This window comes from Falco biarmicus, chromosome 12 (assembly GCF_023638135.1).
Source record: "Falco biarmicus isolate bFalBia1 chromosome 12, bFalBia1.pri, whole genome shotgun sequence".
Classification (NCBI taxonomy): Eukaryota; Metazoa; Chordata; class Aves; order Falconiformes; family Falconidae; genus Falco; species Falco biarmicus.
This window is the reverse complement of record NC_079299.1, coordinates 12987168-13006918: the sequence shown is the minus strand read 5'-3', so window position 1 is coordinate 13006918 and position 19751 is coordinate 12987168. Positions and strand designations below refer to the sequence as shown.

General features: G+C 40.8%; 1 long non-coding RNA gene across 2 annotated transcripts; it reads right to left on the bottom strand.

Moving 5' to 3' along the window:
* Window positions 1–3749: 3749 nt before the first annotated feature.
* Window positions 3750–19047, bottom strand: LOC130157773 (uncharacterized). 2 transcript variants are annotated; one of them, XR_008825034.1, is made up of 6 exons: window positions 18819–19047; window positions 16966–17051; window positions 13803–15320; window positions 8660–8696; window positions 6353–6438; window positions 3750–6018 (listed from the first exon to the last, which is right to left on the bottom strand). It is a non-coding gene; the product is annotated as an uncharacterized LOC130157773 (long non-coding RNA). The 2 variants fall into 2 exon arrangements; XR_008825033.1 differs by having other exon boundaries at window positions 3750–6438.
* Window positions 19048–19751: the final 704 nt, after the last annotated feature.

Here is a 19751-nt window from a genome sequence, read left to right as displayed (position 1 = left end):
GACACGAAGTATATACCATACCACAGCACACGCCAATAAGTACATTTTGCAGCCAATCTTACAGACCTGTCCTGCTTTTCTTTAGAAAACATGTAGTCAGGCTCTTCCGATCACTGGTGCATTTGAATTATTTTCAGCAGTACAAGCAGTAAATAAGTGTAGACAAAGAGGTGAAACATATACAGGAGGGATGAAGTCACCCAAGACATCAATGGGGTCAAATCAAAATGCACTTAAATCATTTAATAAATGCCTTTGTTGGCACACAGTTACCATCTCCAATGTACGAACCAGAAAGCATACAAAACTAATGTAATTTACTTTCTACCCAAGAGCAACACCTCCTTACTGAGTGCACGGGATTTACCATCCCCAACACCACACCAGAGCACTCTGAGGGACAGGGTTATTCAGCTGTGACCAAGGACCTAAATCCTCCTCCCAGAAGACACTTCTAGAGTCATGTTTTTAAAACACTTAAGTGTCTAGGATTACAGATGGGCATCTGGATTTTTACACAAGATATTCCTAACTGTCTAGGAGGTTTATACAGCACTTTTACCGCAGCACACCACCTACTTTCTGCCATTCCCTCTGCAGCAGCAGCCACACACAGCCCTGAGACCCTTGTCCTTCTGTTCTAGGCCCTTAGCACCCCTTTAAAAGAGTCAATAATTCTTGCCTCAAAATGCAAGGGAAAACTGTTTTTTTCTGATACTGACTGACAACCCAGAGAGCAGTCCCTCGCCCATTGGTGGGGAATAAAATTCAGAGGTACGGCTGCTCCTTTGCTTCCGTTGTACTTCAACGTCACATGTTCCCCCCACTGCTGGATTAAAGCTGAAAGGCTTTACAGGAGCTATGTCTGTTGCAGTAATGTAAACAATAAATAATAATAGGAAAGAGAAAGGAAGACTGATTTATTGAAAGCTATTCACTTCTATAAAGTACATAACTGAAATTTCAATTTAAGAGGACATTTTTACTGCCAAATAAATCTTCTTGCACAGATACGAGAGGAGCAGAGACTTCATGTAGTACACAGAAAAGGAAAAGTTAGAGAAATTCAGATAAGGCGAGTGAGTGCACAGGGCCAGATTCTTGATAGATGCTGCTGGTTTACACCAACTTAGGATTGTCTATCATTCAGCGGCAGATGGATATATAACATTATACACTAAGATATGGCAGAAATAAACAAATTGCTCTTGATTAAACAAAAGAATAGCTACATGCCTATTCAGCAGCCTTCACATCACAAAAACTCCAAAGAAGTTAATATTTCCTTTGCCCAAATAAGGACTATCAAGACATTTGAAGTAAGCCACTAAAGTTAGCCACTGCATCTATTTTTACACTACTAAATGTCCTGCTCTGAAAAACATTTGAGTACCCAGCAGTTCCCCTGGACCACAAAGAGAAGTGGCATTTGTCAGCACTGGAGCACTCATCTGCCTTTGCAGATTTTGATGGAGATGGGTCCAGAACCAGAGTTCAGGTATGTTCAGTAAGGAGCACCACTTGCTTCATTGTAGAAGTTGTCCCAATGCACCAGAGGCCAAATGATTGTTACTGTTCGGAGAGCTCCACTGTAAATGAGAATAGACTGATAGATCTGATGGACCACCACAAAAACAGTATTTGCACCTGGCTAATTATCTGAATCAGGTGCTAAATTTGGACCCATGCAGTTTCTAGTGAAGAAGACTGCATCACTTCTGAAAAATGTTCAGGCCAAAACCTGTGGTCTTCTGCTTAATAATCCTTGCTGATTTCTGCTCTGCAGTTTCTATATGGTGCAGTGGTAATAACATCATTTTCTCAGTCTGCATGGATTCTTTCAACAACATAGAGAAAGAGAACTTAAAATCTACCCTCCTGAATTTTCACCAGTTCCACTGTCTAACTGTCCTTTTCCAATGAACCAAATCTTACTTCTTTTTTATCTCATTCCCCATGATGTCAAAGTACAGTTGACACTCCCCGAAGTAACATAACAGATATGGGTAAACCTAAAACATGGGAACTCAGGAGTGATTTGGAAAGTTTGATGTATGTGAAATAATAGAATTCAGACACCAGTGACTTTTATCTCAAATGATGGCCACACAAAATGCTGAGCATGATTCCTAAGTGGTGAGATACTACTGCACTTACTAGATTTCCATCTGATCTGATGGACAGTCTTAACAATTTTATGGAATGTGATATAACCCTCAGGCTTAGAATGAACTTTGACGGGTCACAATTTTAAAGCTCCAAAACTTGAATTTGTGGAACAGATTTGCAAACCTAAAAACTTTTTTGGGTGAACAAAACAAAAGAATAACACAGCTATGGGAGAGAGGAGACAAAAGAAATATATCCTGCAGGGTTTTATACTTGTTTTACTGATTTACTTATTTTCAGTTAAACACCTACCTCTGAGGCTTCTTCTGTTTGTTTCCTTAAAAATTAGTCACCCTTACTTTAACAGTGAAGAGCTAGTTCAGATTATTCGTTATCCAGGTACAAATACAATGGATCTTTCGAAACATATAGTAGCCTTCTTTGTTCTTGGCTGATCTGTTTTAAAAGCTCTCCCTGTTTTCTGACCATGTACAACAAACACATATTTCTGTAGCCAAATTGATCTGATTGTGAACTTTTCTCTAGACCTGGAGCAGGCTTTGAAGTCAAAGAGTCAGAGTGATGAAATTAAAATGCAATAGGACATTAGTTCACTGAGTTCATGTACCAGTGAAAATCTGTTTTAAGATTTGAAACTGAAGTTAAAAGCACAATAAAGATACAAATTCCTGCTAATCTGAAACTTTCTCTTTCTCACCTTGTCATAAAAGCCCTTTGTGCCTGTAACCACAGTCCCTTATCTATCCTTCAGACTCTGCCAAAAGGAAGCTGACACCTCATCAGAAGATATCTGGGGAGAATGGTACTGCTTGAATCCTGCCTCTATCTTCGGAATATTTTAGTCTTCAAGGGATGGCAAAAGATTTCCACAGGCAGATGGATCAGCAGAAAATGTAACTGAACAGTTCATAAACAATATGTCCTCCTCATACCCAGCTAGTTAATTTTCCGTTTCACATTCTTACTTTTAGCTGTGACTGTACCTTTGCCTAATACCTGTGAATTTCATCTCCCCAGCTGCTACCCTGGAAGTAGAACTGATTTAGTAATTTTTGTAAATGAGAATAGGTTTTCCCTTCACTGCCAATATTACTCTGTTTTTGCTGTGGTATTTGCATAACTTTACAGTATTGCATGTTAGCTATCCTATTTTAGCAGAAACTAAGCACTACCATTTTTTTAAGAGACTGAAGTAGGCAAAGTGAGTCACTGCTGAGTGCAAAAAAGTTGAGCCTACTTAGCTACCGCGTGGCAGAAACCTGTAATGCCTGCAGGACCTTGCAGGGTAAGACTTAGCAGGCACCAGTTATGCTGCAGTTAAAAAAAAAAATAAATTACCCTTTTATAGTAAAAGCATACACATAGGCACTTCTTTCCTGCTTTCTTATTCTTTAGTGTATTTCATTTTTCCACATGTTTACATAGCATTTCTGCAAAAGAAATCTTGGACTTTAAAGGTTTTTTTCTTAGTCCTTGGCTTTCACTACTTGTTATATCAAAGTGCAACTTTTCATTGATGCCCCTTTAGCAAAGTTTTTGATCCAAGATAAACAGTTAGTAGGACCATAGGTAACAATTAATACAGAATAATGGAAAATGAATGACAGATAATAATGACCTTTATTCAAGAACATCTTTTATTGTGCATGGCGCAGTCACCAAAAACAGCGTTCTTCTAAATACTCAGGAAAAATGAGACTCAGTGTTAGCAAACCATTTAAGCATGTGCTTATCTTTAAGCCTGTAGAAAGTCTTACAAATATTAACTGGAGTAGTCATGTGCCTGGAGTTAAGCATGCTTAGAAATACTTCACTGGACTCTGAGCCAAAGCCTGTCTGCACTATGGTTTGGGAATAGCAAAGAACAGAGTACAAAAGGGACGGTTATTCAGAATTTGGACAAATAGCTGTAAATACATTTTTTGGTGTTACTAAGCTCTGCTCAGAATGCACTGACTGAACACACAGTCCTAATAATCACAGCTGAAAAACACAGACTATAGACATTTATTGATTTAGACAAGATCACTCCTCACAGGAGAGCGAGCCTCTAGTTTTACAGACCTTTTAATTCCCTGTACACCATTCCTTTCCCTTTTACAAATCTCCTGCTGTGAAACTCTAATGCACTCTTGAGACGCTAGAAATCATGGAACTAACTCTGTAAATTGTCCATCAGCCAAAAGAGGAAGCAACTCCTAAGACCAAGGAGTTTAGTAGTTTTTACCCACACTGTGTTTTTGTCCAAGAAATAAAGCAACACCATCACCACGTACACCCAAAAACTGAAATACTTGTGCAATAGAGATAATAGCTGCATATCATTGTTGTCTGTTGGTGATATTCTGTAGCCACCTCCCACCCCCCAAAAAGGTACCTAATATCTGGTGTGTCTGCTGGCCACAAATTTCATTTTTTATTTTAAGCAAATCCAACATTCCATGCAAATGGAAGTAATTTCTGCAGTACAGAAAGTCCTTTCAGAAAATGCTGAACTGATTAGTAGTATGGAAAAGTGGAACTAATTGCTACAGTGATATAACAAAAAAACAAAGCTAGAAATTAAAGCCATCCAATTCTTGCAAAAAATGATGGCCTATTTCCCACACACGCAGTCCTTATGCATACTCATTAAAAAGGTATAAGCAAGTTGATCATACATCCACTATCTAATCCATAAATGCATGCCCCTCTGCATATCCTTGACGACCAGGAGTGTGTCAAAAGCCTGTACAAAACATTCACGGCTAGGTCTGGTCGCACTTCAGGACCTCTCCAAAAGAGCTAATTTACTCCCAAAAATCGAAGTTTGCTAGCACAAACCTTATCTATCTGTCAAGCCTCGTGCACGCCTGAGGCAGAGACCTTTTGCTGGCCCTTCACTCCATGGTAAATTTCACCTTTGGAAAATAGAGGCCATGGGCTCATCTGAACAACACTTTTTTTTAGAAGGAAGACTGTCAAGGCCTCAGGGCTAACTCATTAGCCTACCCCCCAGCAGTCCCATCTGGATGGTCTTATCTGTAGGAATTCAGTCATTCATTTATTTTTTCAACCACCATTTGTGACAGAGTTTCTTAAAAAGCAGACTCATGACTTATTATTAGCACATGGGCAGGTCAGCGCACAGGTTTATTTGCTGTTAACCAACATCCTAACATGCTGTGTTTAAAATTTCCAAAGGGACTATGAATAGGTTGTAAAAGTAGGAGGTTGAATTCTTGAAGGTAAGAGCTTATGATGGGACCACTGTCAAAGCAAGTCATATTTTGCTCTGATAACCCACAAAATTCACTGTGCAAAGAAATATAGCTCATACACACATGAGTTCCTGACAAATCCCTTATTAAAGGTGCTTTGATGATTGGCCTGTGATACTTCAAGCCATGGCACTTAGGGAACAATGGGAGAACAAGCAAGCTTTAAACTTTGAAAACATACAATCCATCCAGAAAAGGTAAAAGAAGGGGAAAAGCTAGGGTCAGGAGGGAGAGGAAGGGAAAGAGGCAAGAGAGAAGAGAATATTCCCATTAAAGCATATGCAGCACAATTCCTGCAGGCTATTAGGGAGAATAAATACTCCCCTCGCTCATGTCAGGGGCAAGCCCCAAGCACAGGGATGTGACCTGTAGGACACTGGCAGGAATGCTTGGAAGGGAAGATCCCATTTTCCACCTGGGATGTCTACCAGATCCTAGGCTATTCAGAGCATCACCAGTAGAAATACTTGCCAAAGTACCTGTGTCCCTCATTGTCAACACATATTGTATGCACACAGCTGGACACCACATCCCAGGAAATTATTCCTAGCAGAAGAAAAATACAGCATCACCACCAGAAAAAATTATCCACTTGCTTGCTTTCATCTTGTGCAGAGCACTGAAAAGTCTGGAAAGAGATAAATGTCTGTTATACAGGGATTTACACATTTCATCCAGACAATTGACTTAAATTTCAAGCATGAAGCCAGAATTGACCATTTATCAAGTTAATCTTCATGATGTATTTAGTGTCTAACCGTAATACCTTCAATTGTTTTCACAGCCTGCAGAGCACTGGGCAGGGGGAGAGCACCTGTTAAGAATCAAGAACTGAAAAAGAGCCATGCAGTAGATTGGAGTTATAAATATTGGCCCTCATCCTGCAAATGCTTGGCATCCACTGAACACCAGTGTGAATGAAGCTACAACTGGTCACCTTAGTGGTCTGATGATGGTCTTACCTGTTTCAAGCAAGGACCACCTTCTTAGTTCATAGAGGGGCATGCAAAAGGATTAAATGCTCTCAGCGTGGTCCGTTATTTCTATCCTAATGAAACAAAGGAGAAAATGAAGGCAACTTGGTTACAGCATTAACTTAAATCGTTAGGATATCCAGCAGCTTCCTTTCTCCACTAGTGCCTTGATGCTTAATCATCGCTAAGAAACTTTTGATTGTCACTTTTTGTAATTTTCCTGCCAAAAGCAAGTATTTAAAAAAAAAAACAATAAAATCACAGCTCAGGCATCTCTCCGTCCTCATATACAAGGCAGCTTTTTAAATCATCCAGCCAGTTGAGTCAGAATCTTATTGTCTTTCTTGAATGAAAGCAAGCAGTTTCTCAAGTAATATTCTGACGTCAGCAGCACTAGATAAAACTGTGAAACCACTGATCAAAACTGAAGATTTAGTAAGTCAATTCCCGAAGTTCTGCATCTTTAATTTCAAAAATAAACATTTTTAATAATATTTTTTTTTGCCAAACTTGAGCACAAATACTAGAGAAAATACTCAAAACTCTATATTGGGGGTTAGAATACAAATCTTGCTTGCTTTTGATAAAATCTATGCTCCTAAATCTTTTAAGCATATTTTCAAAGCTTTGCCTGTTTTGTAAATGACTACTGTCAATTTTCAACATTTCATTTGCTTTTCCAGCTATCCTTCCTATATATTTCATCTGATTTCATTTTCATTATTTTCTCTGGATCAGTTTAAACAAAATCGGAAAACTGCTTATTCTTAAAAGGAAAGTGTCCTGCCTCTGCCATCATAGTCTAGAAGGATGGATGTACAGGTCAGTTTCTTGGCTGCCTGTAATCATCACACATCAGTAGGTGCTGACTTACAACAATACTACATGCTGGGGGAAAAAAAAAAAATCAGATTCTTTAGATCTCTAATTAAATCAGCATCTTCCCTCCCTCTAGCTCTACCCTTTCATTTGATGACCACTTCCAAAATCAGTGGGAGGAGGGGTACTGTTCAACTGCTTCTGAGGATCAAGCAGAGGAATGGAGGAGGCTTGTTGGGTTATTTTCCAACCCATGTGTCATGAGAAGTGATTTTTCATTCATTGTACGACACCTTGACACCACAGAATCCTGGCTAGAGACAGAGGGTTTTCAGCATTCCTGTAATCCAGTAATTCAATTAACAGACTTGTAGGCCACCAAAGTTATTCTTTGGCATCACTGTGTGAAGAGCTGGGGGTGCCGTAGCTCTACAGTCACAGATCAAGTGTAATACAATTATTTCCGTTCCAGATTTCAAAGATTAGCATTTATATACTGAACAATTGTAATGGAGTATTTTAATTACCCAAATGAATGAGATGTTCACATTCAAAATAATTGCTGCATGGATTGTCTAAAATGTACCTAAACATGACATTTTGCCTTCAGTTCAGTAAGCCCAAGTAAAGATCAATAACATATGTGAAAGCCAGAAACTGCAGAGGGACCAAACCTGTAAATTTGCATTTGTACATTTTTTTAAATCTCTGGGTTAGTTCTGGATTACCTCTGATTAAAAAAAAAAAAAAAAAGGAGGAAATAATTATGTCAGCGTAAACATTCACATATCTGGGTAGCAGGGAAACAATGCTGTTTTGTCCATTTCTACTCAAGAATGGGTTCTGTTTCAAAATGGGAAAAATATATAGGATCTGTATTATTACTAATTTGAAAAATAGCGAGTAGTACAAGCTAGGCTATGCAAGGTAGATGAAAGCTACTTCGGCCTGACTTTTGCTTTCTTTTCGGAACTGCCGTTTCACTAAGTGGCAAGCAGCGGAGGTCAGAGGCCAAACGAAAAGGATAAGCGTCAATGGGAGGCCCTGTGGTGTGACACAAGTGCATAGTGGTATATTGTCCACAGCCCATGAAGAACTTGTCAACAGCTCAGTGAGAATCCCTCAAAGGAGCGTCTATGGTTTCATTGCATCCTGCTCCCTGGAGGCGGTGGCAGATACCCAGGGAAGGAACAGCTATATAAGCAAGATGGCTCTCTAGGAGCTCTCCTGTCTTCTAGCATTTGTTTTTATTTATCAACCTAAAGATTTTCAGTAGAAAAAGCTTCCAAACAACTAAAAACTTCTATACAAGCAAGAACTGCTAGAAGCAGTTAATTATGCCTTAGAAAGCTAGATGTGAAAAATAAATACAAATAATATTTGCTAAATTGGCTCAGGTTACATTAAGCTCCTGCAAAATCTTCTTGGAACGTCCCAATGTCCAGTCTTTCATTCTCCTGTGAAACCCAAACTTACCTAAGCAGCAGATCAGGCCTTGATGAACCAGAATTTCCTGCAGGGGAAACAAATAAGACATAGCGTTCTTTTCAGGAAAAATTAATTATCAAGTTATCCTCTGAAATACGACCTCTTGCAACAGGCAAGCTCTCATTTAATCGTTCTTATCACTGAAGTTATTAAGGACTGCATGAAGAGCATCAACTGTTAAATGGCAATGATCAGATTTTTCGATCCTGGTATACAGCTAACGGAGTTGAACAGAAGAGAATTTGTCTCACAGTTGAGGAGAATCCCTGCCTTTCTAGAATAACCTGTTAAAAAGTATGCATTATGCGCACACGTTGCCTTTGTTCTGGTTTTATATAGCCCCTGGAACAACTGAGTAAGAGCCCAGGAAGGGTTTTTTAGGCCTAACATCATGCAAGTAATAAATTGTCATCCCTATCCCATTTTGAAAAGAAACCAGGAAATAAGCTGAAGAATCTTGAATTGTGTCTGTAACAATACGGACAATGAAGAGATTCATCAGGAAAAGAGATCAGAAGAAATTCAACAGCATCTGTTTGCCGGACAAGGCACACGACAAAAGTGTTTGTGGATGGACACGCAGCCAGGTTTATTATTAGAGAAACAACAGGACTAATCAGGAGGTGAAAGCCGGGAAGGGGGGGTGAGGGTGGGGGCGAGGAGAGAGTCAAGGAAGGCGGTCAGCTTGTGTTTCTGCAGAACAGGTAGGGAACTGGCCTGGGGCTGCAAAGCACATTTTAATGAATTTCCTCTGGCTCTTAATGAATTCAAGCATTCCATATTTTTTACCTTACTTTCAGATCTCCCTTAATCATCATTTTTAACACAATAAAATATGCAAGCAATAAAGATGGATCTCAGTATACTGGCCACCTAACTTTAATGCAGCAGAGGAATTTTTGCCATCAGGCATTTTTGTCCACGTTTCTATCACCTGTATTATTCCAGATCTGCTGTGTTGAAATAAATGGGGTTATGGCAGCGTGAACTGAAACAGAGGTAAAGCAGACCCTCACACTGTAAACTTGATACCATTTGTGGGATGTAACGTCGCATGTTTCCGCCCGCTGCCCCCAAGGCCAGAAGAGCTCAGGCTGTCTAACTGAACAAAGCAAAATCTAGAGCACCAAGGTTTTGGAGAAACGACTGGCAAGGAATCAAACCATAACTCATAGATGTTGGAAGGCAGGTTGAGCTGCTCTGAATAAAATACAGCCCAAGTTATCATAAAATAAATACCTTAGGATTGTTAATAACAACAGGAACGTCCAGTTGTTTAAACCTCTGAGGGGTCTTAAAACACACTGGCAAATACCAGTCAGCCAGCCAAGCCTGACAGCATCCCACATCTTCAAGAGATATGCACAGACACTTTGAAACAGCATTTTCAACTGCCAGCTTGAAACCAAGAGCGTCCAACTTGAATCAAATCTTGCTATTCAGCAATATTGGCACCTGCATCTCCTGTCAATTCTAGCAGGAACTGTGACAGATCTACAAAAATTAAGATTTCAGACCCAGCCCAAAAGCTGTCTTTGGAACACAGCTCCTCTGCCTCAAGCAGGGTATTTGCACACTTCTGTCAGAGCTGAGCAGACACTACCAAACAGGAGCCCCAGCTCCTGGACTGACAGGCCACAGTTCCTCTAGCCTTTGCAGCTGCTACAACTAAATTTACAAGCACTCAAAAAACCTTGGCACTTTCTTCTCCATAGTTATAATGCAGTCCCACTCTTTACACTAAGCTTACCTAAAATCAACCTGATTAGAAGAGCAGCAGCAGCTGCCTGCTGAGAGCTGCTCATTCAGAGAAGAGGAACAACAGGGCAAGCAGGCTTCCTGGGAAGCACAGGCTAGCACTCAGTCATGCTGCTGCTGCTACAGGAAAGCAACTTAATTTGGGTGCATGTGAAGCGCATTGTGCTTCCCGCACAAAGACACGCTTTGATCAGCTGCCTTTAGAAACCTGGAGCAAGCTCCTTTTAAATACAGCATTTGAACCTTTGGCAATAGGAAGCTTTTTACCTTTTTGTCTGAAAGTTTCCCAGTAGGATACAAAGGCTTGGGAAATCACAGCTGTAGTCATCCTTGGAGGCCACATTTACTGGTTTTGTCTTGTGAGCCCACTCCCCATCAACGTCAACAGGAGATGGACATGGAAGATGAAGACCTTAAAGAATCACTCCACTTTTCATCCCTTAATGCTCAAACTCCTAACAAGAAGGGCATCTAAGTGAACTAGACACAGCTTTCAAATCCACTTTCAAAACTGACTTTGGTCCTGTTCCTCCCCTCTGCAGAGCCAAAAGTGACTTCAGCTTGTGCAAGCAGAATCAGGCTTTGTCTGTCCCCACAAAGATAGCAACTGCCCTAACCATGAGTAGTCTGCTTCATACATGGCACACATGGGACAATTCTCCATGGTCACACTGCGCCTGGCTGCCACGACACACCAGCGTGGTATCATTTCTTACAGGTTGTGGTTCTGAACACAGCTGAAACCACTCCCTGGGATATTCAGAGTGTTACTGGGAAAAAAAGAGGAGGAAACCAGAAACTTTTTTCTGCATATCCCACAGAGCACTCCATAGCATTTTCATAAATGATAAAGTCATTCATAAGCCTCAGCAACTGCTAAGAGATCACAACATGGAAGCAATAAACTCTTCAGATCTCTTTATGGAAAATGGATAAGGACATTCTTTTGAACAAAAGGATAATTATCTGGCCTCTGAACATAGAAAGTTGGCTGACTTGAGAGAAAACCCAAATGATTTACAAGATCCTGCTAAATTTCTGCTCCTCTGTTCACCCAAGGCTATCTAGCAAAGAGCCAATCTTTCACTACTGAAGGCAGCTTGACTTGGTTGGATGATGGGCACTGTAAGGAGACGCAGAAGGGAGAGTGACTGAGCAGAAAGAGAACAAAATTTATGTGAGGTTTATTCACAGACCTGCCAATCCCTGAACAATCGTAGTGTGGGAAACCAGAATAATGCACTGAGCTCTAAAGATGAAAACCATATTGAAAGGACTAGATGTCACTGCAAAATTAAAAGATAAACAGTATCTTTCCCTTTAATGGCACCAGTACCACGTGACTCTTAATGAATTATGTGAAAACAGATTTACAGGCTCATGCCCTAAACTTATTCCTCCTCTGATAAGAAAACATGCAAACATAATGATCTGGAGAAGAAAATTAAATCCCCAGGACTGGATCATATTCAGAATAAAAACAAAGAGGTTCTTCAAAAGCTAATCTCTCAGAAGTCTCAGTACAACATGATACTCTCTCAAGGTGCAGATTTCTCTACCTTGCTGCTTAAGCGTGCTTTACTATGCAGAGTGTAAGAATAAAGAGCACTTTTTTTTATTTCAGTTAAAAGGGAACAAATTCTCTGGAATGACAAAAGGAGGAAAACAAGACCCTAGAGCATGAAATTAGAAGTGGTAGGAATCCAATTCTCAAACAAATACAGAAATGTCACTTGATTACTGGCTATCAATTATATTTATTTTATGAAAATCCAGCATAGTGTTTTCTTTATCAGCTACTATGTCAGGCATTTCTGAATAAATATATTCATATATATATATTCAGATATCCAAAGCAATCCCCCCAATGAAAGGAAGTGAACTTTATCATTACACTGACCTGTATGTGAAAGCAACTGCCAAGGGTGTTTCAGAGAGCACCACCCTAATGAAACCAGAGCTGGCAGTTGCCTTCCTGCTGATTTCTCAAAATCTAGAATAATATGAACTGTCCCCCAGGATTTACAGACCCTGCTACCCAAAGCCTCCCCACTCACACCCTTCCATTCTGTTTTCAGCTGGACAAACCATTTCTCCTCCCCATAAAATGTGCCCTTAGTTTATACCCCCACCATAAAACGGGAAACGCACCCCGCTGCAAGAGGCCACGTGCAGAGTCTGAGCTCTGGTCCAGTTCAAGTTGCCAGCGTGGAAATACAGAAACTCTGGCTCGTGTGGATAAACAGCTATACAGGAACCCCAGTGGTAAAAAAACTTGCCGACTGTTGTTTAGCCAGACAGTGACTTTAGGGCTGTGGCAAAGACAGATGTGGGAGAGACCTGTAGTCATGTTCAAATAAACCAAAGGAGTTTCAAGTTCAAATCCCTCTGCGGAAGGCTAAGCTCCATGGCACAGGGAAAGAGCACAAGAGTTACTACTGCACATGAAGAGGAGACCCCTAGGCATCACATGGTGACAAGCTCATTCTCCATGCATTGTCAGAAATCCAGACCCAACACTTTGGGGCAGCAAGGAACCCCTGTTTCTTCCGTAACTTTAGTTCATAATTTGCAGCTCCTGTGCATTGGCAGGGTCAAGGGCAGAACCAACGGCTCTGACTCCAGATCTCCAGCTCCACCAACATGCCATTTCATTCTCCTTTTATCTTCCCGAAACAAAGCTGAGAGGAAAACACCACCACAACCACTGCTCACTAATCACAATTAGGGAAAAGATGCAGCCCAGCATCTTCCAAGTGCTCTCTTCCATGTGGCATAACTTGACAGATGAAGAAGACAGTAGGCAGTCGATCCCATCTTTACAGGGACCGCAGTTATATCTTGCATCCTCACACTGATGCACACAGAGCTAGCACAAAAGCAGGGGACTCTGCTTCCTCAAGTCAGAGCCTGGCCCAGAGCGTGGCAGAAGGGGACGCCATAGCAGTGAGGTGCAGACTCCTTCAACTGATAGCTCCTTCCCTGCTGCGGACACTGCTCCTTCAAAATCCCTTCCTAACCTCTAGACAGCTCAAAGAAGAGAAAGGGGAGGACTAATGCACAGCATATTTACTATATCTTTTCTGTGATCTTTGGTGCTGAAATTTTGCCCACCCCTCTACCTTTTGCCTGTCAGCTATCACATGTCACAGTTACAGACCAGTCCTATGAAGCGCCGAAATTATTAAATGCCTTTCAGCTTGGTTCTTTGGGCATTCATTGAGTAAACGGGCTGTCCTAGAAGGTTCTTGAATCAAGATCTACACATTAAACCCAGAGTTTCTTACCTTTCCTACAGTGTTTATTTCAATCATCCAACATTATCTCCAAAAGGCCACAAAAGGAGCTTTAAAAAAAAATAAAAATTAAATACCTGGTTCCCAGACCAGCTTCTTCCTGCAAACTTCTCTGTGGAGCAATCCCAGTTCCTGAATCAATGAGGATGACTTACATAGGCATACCTGCTGCCTCTAGAACGCAAGATCAGCTTCTCAATTCAACACATGATTGATTTTACTCCAGCTGGTCACTTTAGGTCATTTACAAAACTGCAAACAAAATTTACTTTAGCAAGTAAATCACAATGTTTACAGATTAGAAACATACATCTTTAACACACCCACATTTTCTCCCATTGGACCTGTGGACAACTTAAAGATATGCAAAATACCTGCAGGCTGATATCCCAACACCCTACGCAGCTTCTGTTTATTTCACATATAAATTGTTCTCCAGGAGGCAGCCACTAAATATTGAGTGTTCATAGTACTAAAAACGGGGCACTTGGGTAAATGCATGAATCTAGAAATTGCTTAATTCTTTATTGTGTTCTGCTATTATATATTCATGAGGCTACAAGGAAGAAATTTAAATTTTATTTTTTTTAATAGAAGATCATTCTCTCACATCAAGTCTCTTATATGTATTTGTACCAAAACCTTCTGTGTCTTGCAACACACTAATGACGGCTCTTCAGTTCGTCTTCAGAAGTTAAAACTGGTTTTTGACATTTTCTTATTTAACAAATACTTTTATCAGTAGTAATCTTGCATTGTTCTAAGGAATTTCTCAAATAATCAAACATGACTAAAAAAGGACTAATACTGCTTTTATTGTTTCAAATATAAAAGTGTATACACATGATACAAAAAATATATTAAGTAATCCAGTGCAATCTGGATAATTATTTTAAATGCATACTCTGAAACCCTGAATGTGTCAGCCTACAAGCCCACTTCCTATGTTTTTCGATCTGCAAGATCTGCAAGTAATTTTGTCTTGTTTTCACAGAGTGCAAAGACATTCCATTTGTTTACACTAGAGACAAATTTTACTCAATTGACGCAATTCCATTGATTAAATAATGGCTTTCTTCCTCATTTCAGGCAATTTCAGCCTTATGACATAAAAGAGGTAAGTGATTGTCATCTGTGTTCATAATATGTGACGGGCAGATTATCAGCTATGAGCCTTATTGCCTAATGACAGGACCTTTTCAAGGACTGATTTAAGTCTGAATGCTCATAACCTGTTCTGAAAACTAGGCAGATGGTTAAATAAGTCAACAAAGGGTCAACTGTAGGCCAACTACAGGTGATTTAACTGGAGGGACCTCTAGTAGGTCAAGTGAAATAAAGCAGATATAATTCATCCAACTTATGCATTAAAAACACTGGTGAAGACCAACTTCTGTTTACCTGCAACCTTTGTGATAACGCTCCTTTAACAAGATTATTAGGCCATAACAAGGTCCTCTTCAACAACTTCAGCAACTTCAATAACAAGGCCATTCAGGTCCTCTTCACAGCTTTTTCTTAAAGCGAAAAAGCATACAGAAGTCTGCATATTCCTTACCATCACAGAGTTGTCTTAGAATAAAATGCAGAAATAGCTGTTGTGAAAATAAGAAGGTAAGAAAATAAAATCCTTAGCAATCCCAGCAAATAGATCACCATTGAAATACTTTCACAACAAGAAAGGCATTTGTTCTAACGTGCTCACACAGTGATAATCCCAAAAAGCATTGCTGTACCCATCCACAGACTCTTCAAAACCTTAACACGAAACAGTCTCATTTTCGGGTGTTAAACTTGTGTGAGGTGTTGGCCACCACACAGAAGCCCAGGGATGGCTCCGTTCCTCAGGTCAGCGTGGGATGCCCATGGAGAAGCAGAACAAGCCTTAGCCCAGGCGCGGTGCTGAGCGGGCTGCAAGCACAGTGCTGATGCTCACCTGTACATCACCTCTTTAACGACCGACCAGAAAAGGCTTTTTGAATCTTATTTCAGTGAAGTTCCACTGACATCTAGTGGACAGCCCTTCTGCAGTAACGTATCTCACGGGGTAACTTGCCAATTGCTTTGAGGGAGGCTACAGAGCAAGGCTTAGACAGAGAATGGTAGATCTGAAAGGAAACTTTAAAGGTTTTCTAGTCCACCTCCCTGCCCTAATGCAGCACCAACTATACCTGCGTCGTTCCTAACACACTCGCACAAACAGATCTTAAAAACCTGCCTTGGTGGAGCCACAGCCACACCAGCCACGCGTCCTCCTGAGCAGTCTGGCAACAAGTTAGGCAGTGAACTACACGCTGCACTATCATACCCTTTTCTTTCCCCGTCTTGTCCTACTCACACCAGGCATGGAGAACAGCGAGTGCTTATAACTCGCCTAGTTCCCTGGATGAGCAATTGTAGCATAATATACAAATGGCCCTGATGAGTAGCAAGTCACTCTACAACATATGCAACCTCAGCTTCTCACAAATGCATGGTTTGTCCAAAACCAGATGAAATTTCACAGATGCAGCAAAAAAAAAGCACATCCTTGGCCACAGGACAATGCCCCAGCCAAATTGCAATACCTTAATCCAAAAGGAAAAGCACAAACCCCCATTTCTCAATCTCATTTTCAGCAACAGTTTCAAAAGCAGCGTACTCAAAGCGCTCTGCTCGCACTGAAGCTTTTAGCTCCAAAAGGTAAGGTTTAGCAGCCATGTGCGACAGTAGCAAGGATTTTATAAGGGACAATACTGGGTAGTTGTAGCTCCAAGTATTACTTACCTGCATTCCCCTGTATATAATGTATCCGTAGCTAATCCTTTTCTAAATAACACTGCTCAAATGATATTTCATAAACCATGGTACAGACTTGTTAGGTTTCAGCAGTAATTCCAAACACTAAAGCCATCTAAATGCTACAAAAACAACAGTAATTTATTTTCTGAACAAGATTCTACATAAGCATATTATAGACACTCCTGAAACTTGCTTGAATAGCACAAAGGTAGTTTTTTTTCTAAGCCAGTATCCAGACCTTGGCGGTTTAGGCTGCTGTGTGTGCTTCACACCACACAGCAACATCTGCTAGCAGTTAATTTGGAAAATGGGAGACTGTCACCACAAAATGTAGACCTTTTAAAATAAACACAAGAAAAATATTACCAAGCAAAAATAAAACTGCATAATAAATAGAAGTGGGTGGTAGCTACACACTGGTGTAGAGGATTTTATAATAGATCAAACAAATCACCATACCGAAACTGCCCACCACAGTGCCGCTTTCAAGAGACTGCTGGTTGTTAGACTGACATCTGGACCTCTCTCATCCTCCCTTGCTGTTTCTTCCCCCATTAAAAAAAAAAAAAAAAAAAAGTCTTAATTATCTATTTACTTTCATGGGATGGTAATATTAAAAATATAAACCCCAAACCCTAAATTTCCAAAGTACTCTGTCAGCAAGAAATGCTCAGTCTTTTTTCTTTATGAGCTCAAACTATAAAGCAGCAGAGAAGTACACTCCCTCCCAACATTAGATGAAATATGGCTTAAAAGCATAGTCAGAACCAAGTTACTGGGCCTCAGTGGAAATGTTCAGACAAAACTGTTTGCATTAAATAATGGGGGCTGGAGAAAAAGCAAAGTTTTTCCTTATGTCTTTATATCCTTCAGTATGAATAAAAAAATAGTTCTGCAATTTTCAAAAAGAAAAAAAAAACATACAGTGAGTAGATAATTGTAAAATGTAGGGCAAAAATTCCAGTGGTCCAGGTGATATCAACTGGCAGAGGTTATTTTGTAAGTCTAGCCAAACAGGGCTTAGTAAATGTTATTATCAAGATCATGTTCAAAGAAATATCCCACTCCTATATGCCATTAGACCTCAGTCAGGAATCACAAGCCCTCCCCTGTTTGCATTTAAATGGGAATCCCACTGGCAAAATGAACTTTTCAGCTACTATTATCATCGTGAGAACAGAATCTCCTGTACTGATTTCTCCTCACAATCTGGTGCTCTTAGGGAGTCCCTCCCAAGTTTTCAGAAAGACTGTGACATCTTTAGTCTGAGAGCCCATTCGTGAGTCAGGCTTGTGCTTGGCTCTAACAGTTCAGACCTGTTGACTGATTGCATGGGAGACTACATCATGAATGTCTAGGGAGAAGGGGGTTGTGCAGAGCTCCCAAGGAATCACACTAAAAAGAGTATATGTTATAAAAAAAATCAGAGTATTAAGGCTGTCAACTTGAGCACTCAAAGTGGTTTGGTCCACAAGATGACCTGGGTTTGGCCAGTAGGTTTGAATGCATTCCAGCTGAAGACAGTGGGGAAAATAAACTTAATAAAATAAAATAAAAGCTCAGGTACTCCCAGCTTCTCACAGATGGTCTCCAATCCTGGGAGTCTCACCATGCAGCGGGAGTCTGAACCAGATTTGTCTAAAGTGCTAAAGTCTCTCAAAACCAGCTGAAATGATTGGAGCCTCTCAACGTCCCTGTTGCAGACTAAATCCCCTCTACTGCTCTTTTGGGCCATTTCCTCACCTCACACAGGCAAATTAAAAATTAATGCATTGATATGAAAGTCTCAGATAGCTTCATGATCAGCACCATAGAAAAGTCCACAAAAAGAGAGAGCTTTATATATAAAGGATACATTGGAAACTTATATGACCCAGAAGACCTGGCAAAACCCATGGAATAACCAAGTGAGACACCGAATATTCATTCATTCAATGAGTGCTATCCATCCTGTCCCCTGTGCAAGGCTGAGCTACCCTCAAAGGTGCAAGCCACGTATGGGCAAAGAGGGCCCCTACTACAGTGGAAACAAGGATTTCAGACAGTCCTGGGGGGAGAGCCCTGCCCAGTGAGTTCCCTGGCCCCTTGGGTCTGCCAGCAGCTACAGGAAACGGTGTTCCCTACAGCAAAAAGCTGGCTTTTTAGGGAACTGAATGTACTGCAACTGATAGTACTCAGGTCAGATGTCAAAGGAGGACTGGTGCCAGAATGGTGATATATGGCTGGCATGAAACAGCTTGGGGCGTCACCATCACCTTCCATCTGAAGATATCAAAGACACAGTCAGACATGAACAGATAACATCCACTCACACTTGGAGAAACAGGAATTCCAGTGCTTCCAAATACTTCTATCCCCAAGGTAGTTCCAATGTATTAACCCCTGTAGAACTTGTAAGTATGCAAGGTTATCAAGCTAGAAACAGGAAAACAGAAAAATAGGATTCTGACAAGCATTTTCAGGTGTGCTAAGTACCAATTTTACTGTTTGATCAAATGAGATATACTAGGCTAAGGTTCCTCTTCCTTCACTGTGGGTAGATCTAGCAGACACAGCTCCCTTTGCTGTGGGGAGTGAAAGCAGCTGCTGCCGACCCCCCCGCTTCAGGGCTGCCTCCCTATGCCCCAGGCAGCCCTTGATCAACCAAGCCTGGGTTAACCACGTTAGACCTGCGCTGTTTCTCTGCTCCCACTCTTCTGTTGCCATGAACGTAGCTACTCGGCCATCTTTTGCTCTCAGGTGAGGCAAGGTCAGAGCACAGCATCCTCTTGGGCCCTGCAGCACCGGGAATGTTTAAGGAATCACTCCCTGCTGTCAAACCAAACTGGGTGAGAGCTCACTTGCCTAAAAGTCTTGTGTTTATTTCATAGCGGTGATTTTGAAACCAGATCTGTTCACATGGGAACTGTGCTGTGTGTTGGCTGCAACTATGCCCATAATCCCCAGGAATCACAGGTTGGGAATAGCACATCATCTGGCTCTTTTACTGGAGGTTCTCACCACCCTTTTATTATTACAATATAGAGTTAATGATACAGCCAGGCATTAAACTTTAACGATCTAATTATAATTGTCTAAGGGGCTCAGCTCTTTCTGACTGGGCGCAGACATCTCACATCCGTACTGAGGACTGGGAATTTTCTCACTACGGTACGAGGGAATCCCTGGTGGTTTATCTGACTGACTTACAGGCTTTTACAGCTCAGATCTCCATATCCCCACATTGCATTGTTTTTCCAGAAACT